Source organism: Mesoplodon densirostris, chromosome 5 (assembly GCF_025265405.1).
Source record: "Mesoplodon densirostris isolate mMesDen1 chromosome 5, mMesDen1 primary haplotype, whole genome shotgun sequence".
Lineage (NCBI taxonomy): Eukaryota > Metazoa > Chordata > Mammalia > Artiodactyla > Ziphiidae > Mesoplodon > Mesoplodon densirostris.
This window is the reverse complement of record NC_082665.1, coordinates 88,655,866-88,660,243: the sequence shown is the minus strand read 5'-3', so window position 1 is coordinate 88,660,243 and position 4,378 is coordinate 88,655,866. Positions and strand designations below refer to the sequence as shown.

The following is a 4,378-nucleotide window of genomic DNA, read 5'->3' as shown; positions in this document are numbered from 1 at the left end:
TATAATATCCAATCTTCTGACCAGTGTAGCTACCACTACACTACAACTTAAATGCCCATCAACAGATGAATGGATTAAGAAGATGTGGCACATATATACAATGGAATATTACTCAGTCATAAAAAGAAATGAAATTGAATTATTTGTAGTGGGATGGGTGGACCTAGAGTCTGTCATACAGAGTGAAGTAAGTCAGAAAGAGAAAAACAAATACTGTATGCTAACACATATATATGGAATCTAAAAAAATAAAATAAAATAAATGGCCATGAAGAACCTAGGGGCAAGACAGGAATAAAGATGCAGACCTACTAGAGAATGGACTTGAGGACACAGGGAGGGGGAATGGTAAGCTGGGTCAAAGTGAGAGAGTGGTAGTGTATATATGGACATATATACACTACCAAATGTAAAATAGATAGCTAGTGGGAAGCAGTCGCATAGCACAGGGAAATCAGCTCAGTGCTTTGTGACCAGCTAGAAGGGTGGGATAGGGAGGTTGGGAGGGAAGGAAATGCAAGAGGGAAGAGATATGGGGATATATGTATATGTATAACTGATTCACTTTGTTATAAAGCAGGAATTAACACATCATTGTAAATCAATTATACTCTAATAAAAATGTTAAAAAAGAAAAGAAAAAGAAAAGGGAACTGAGGGATTTTTGAGAAAAATAGTCTCTAAAACTCTTAAACATGTCTTTCCAAATTGTCTCAAAATGTCTTTACAAAAAACAAAGACATAAAAATTGAAAGAGAAATAATAGGAAATATAAAGAAAAAGATTGAAGTTATATGTGTGATTAAAAAAATCCATAAAGAGAGAATAGACAGAATAAGAAAACAAATAAGAAAAAAATAATTAAAAAACATTTCTCTGAGTTGAAAATAAGTAAAAGATTTCAGTTTGAAAGGAAGACTAAACAGAATTTCTGAATGATGCATAAAACTTCAATATGTCTTCCTGAAATTACAAATTTTCAAAGTAGAAGGAAAATCCTTAAAGTCCCATTCATATGAAGGAGCACCAGGTTAGCAACAATCTTCTCATGAACAATACTAGAGGAAGTTCATGGATAGTTTTAATGTATTTGATACAATTGTCTAATAGAAGGCAATTGAAGTTATTGGACATCAGAGATTTTATATCACTTTGATTAAAGATATGGGCAGACTTGTAGAAATCAAATCTTATGTACAAAATTTACTTCATAATTATAACAGTAAACAAAATAGTTACATGTAAAATATATTCTATAAAAGATAATACATAACAGCCTAATATATTTTATCATGATGAAAGATTATTTTATTGAATACATCTAGTTTACACATGTTTTGTGGTGTTGAGAATGATGGTGCAGATAAAATAACATAGGATCTGATACACATTACCTTTATTTAATTGTAATAGTTAGATTTCATGGCACAACATTGCCTTATATTCAAAAAATATTAGATCTATATTAGGGATAATCTGTTAAAAAAACAAACTTAAGAAAATGTCAAAAAATAAATGTGATGCTCCAATGCTCAAATCAGGATTTATTTCTAGCTTCAAATTAAGGTACTTTGCATTGTTAAATGCATATTATTCTTTTTCTTTTCAGGAAGTATGTGTACTGAGGGAAATTCATAATAATGTAAAAACATATTGACAAAATCTACAAATATAAAGTAAAACTCTGTTTAGCAGTCTCTGTCAATAGTTGAAAGCAGAATTTTCCAACCCTGACTGCACATGATCACCCCTTGGGGAGATTTAAAAAGTATCACTGCTGAACATCAAGTCCCAGATATACTGATTAAATTGGCCCAGAGGGCACCCCTGGAATGACAGTATTTCAAAGCTCTCAAGAGATTCTAATGTTCAGCCAGGAATGAAAACCACTGGTTGGAATTAATGGTACTGCATAGTGTATTAGTCACTATTAGCACATGAACTATTAGCACTATTAGTGACGTTAGTCACTATTAGCAGAAGGGCTTCCTTGTTTCTAGCGCCCTGTTCCTGTCCCCAGTCAAGGTTCCCCTGGTACACCTAGAAGAAAATTTTGGTACCATTTATATGTGTGTGTATATATAAATAAATAAATAAATAAATAAATATATATATATATATATATATATATATATATATATATATATATATATATATATACTGATGTTGCCCTCATACTTTTTCATTTATCTGTAGAACCCATGTATTTCTCTTCCTCCTCAGTAGACTGCATTGTTTTGCTCAGCAGAGGAATGATTCAAGAATGACAGTACTTTTATTTCCTGCATATCATCTCCACAATGTTAATTTTGAGAAAATATACACATGCTTTTATGTGGATCTGCTTGCACAGAAGTTTTCTTTTTTTTTTATCTTTTGAGAATGATCAGAGGAGATTTGATAGATAATAGATGATAGATAGATAGACAGATAGATAGATAAAAGGAATAAAAAGTAGGCTAAATGCTAATATTGTATATTAATCTTCATGGTACAGTGGGAGGAATGGGAGTTTTGAACAATTAGGATTTTCATTGTTTCCTCATGGGCACCATGAGGAGCCCGTATTCTTATTCTTGATTTCTTCACTGGGGATTTCCTTTCTTTCCTGTGTGATAACAATTGCAATTCATTATCAAAAAAACTAGGACTCATGGGCTTCCCTGGTGGCACAGTGGATGAGAGTCCGCCTGCCGATGCAGGGGACATGGGTTCATGCCCTGGTCCAGGAAGATCCCACATGCCATGGAGCGGCTGGGCCCATGAGCCATGGCCACTGAGCCTGCGCGTCCGGAGTCTGTTCTCCACAACGGGAGAGGCCACAGCAGTGAGAGGCCTGTGTACCGCAAAAAAAAAAAAGCTCGGACTCAGAAAAAGAAATGTCATCTTAAAAAGATGACATATTTTAGAATTCAAAAATGTGGAAATTATGATATTAAAAATGATGGTAATCAGTAAAACAAGTTAAAATGGTGATAAGCATGAATTGTTTTGATGAATGTGGGCATGGATAAGATTTTGGTTAGTGCTTTTTTTAACAGCTTTATTGAAGTAAAATTGATTTACAATGGTGTGTTAGTTTCTGCTGTATAAAAAAGTGAATCAGCTATATATATATATATATATATATATCCCCATATCCCCTCCCACATGTGTCTCCCTCCCACACTCCCAATCCCACTCCTCTAGGTGGTCACAAAGCACCAAGCTTATCTCCTTGTGCTATGCAGCTGCTTCCCACTAGCTATCTATTTTCCATTTAGTAGTGTATTTATGTCAATGCTACTCTCTCACTTCATCCCAACTTACCCTTCTCCCTCCCCATGTCCTCAAGTCCATTCTCTACATCTGTGACTTTATTCCTGTCCTGGTCCTAGGTTCATCAGAACCATTTTTTCTTAAATTCCATATACATGTGTTAGCATATGGTATTAGTTTTCCTCTTTCTGACTTGCTTCATTCTGTATGACAGACTCTAGGTCCATCCACCTCATTACAAATAGCTCAATTTCGTTTCTTTTTATGGCTGAGTAATATTCCATTGTATATATGTGCCACATCTTCTTTATCCATTCGTCTGTCGATGGACACTTAAGCTGTTTCCATCTCCTGGCTCTTGTAAATAGAGCTGCAATGAACACAGTGGTACATGACTCTTTTTGAATGATGGTTTTCTCAGGGTATATGCCCAGTAGTGGGATTGCTGGGTCATATGGTAGTTCTATTTGTAGTATTTTAAGGAACCTCCATACTGTTCTCCATAGTGGCTGTGCCAATTCACATTCCCACCAGCAGTGCAAGAGGGTTCCCTTTTCTCCACACCCTCTCCAGCATTTATTGTTTCTAGACCTTTTGATAATGCCCATTCTGACCAGTGTGAGGTGATACCTTATTGTGGTTTTGATTTGCATTTCTCTAATGATTAGTGATGTTGAGCATCCTTTCATGTGTTTGTTGGCAATCTGTATCTCTTCTTTGGAGAAATGTCTATTTAGGTCTTCTGCCCATTTTTGGATTGGTTTGTTTGTTTGTTTGTTTTGATACTGAGTGATTTTTAAAAATAAGATCATTTTGTCCTCACTTTGGTAGCACATATACTAAAATTGGATCAATACAGAGTTTAAAATGACCCCTGCTCAATGTTGACATGAAGATTCATAAAGAATTTTATATTTTGTGATGATAGTTAACAATACTGTATTGTATATGTGAAGTTTTCAGAGGATAGAGCTTAAATTAATCTTCTTACCACACACAAACACACACACACACACAAAATGGTAACTATGTAGAAGTGATGGATAGGTTAATTAGCCTGATTGTAGTGCTTTTTATTACAATGTGTATATATATATATATATATATATATATATATATA

The 4,378-nt window shown here is 34.3% G+C and overlaps 1 non-coding gene across 1 annotated transcript; it reads left to right on the top strand.

Annotated features, from left to right (window-relative positions):
- Window positions 1–4,073: 4,073 nt before the first annotated feature.
- Window positions 4,074–4,177, top strand: LOC132491458 (U6 spliceosomal RNA). Its single transcript, XR_009532679.1, has one exon. It is a non-coding gene; the product is annotated as a U6 spliceosomal RNA (small nuclear RNA).
- The last annotated feature ends 201 nt before the right edge of the window (window positions 4,178–4,378 follow it).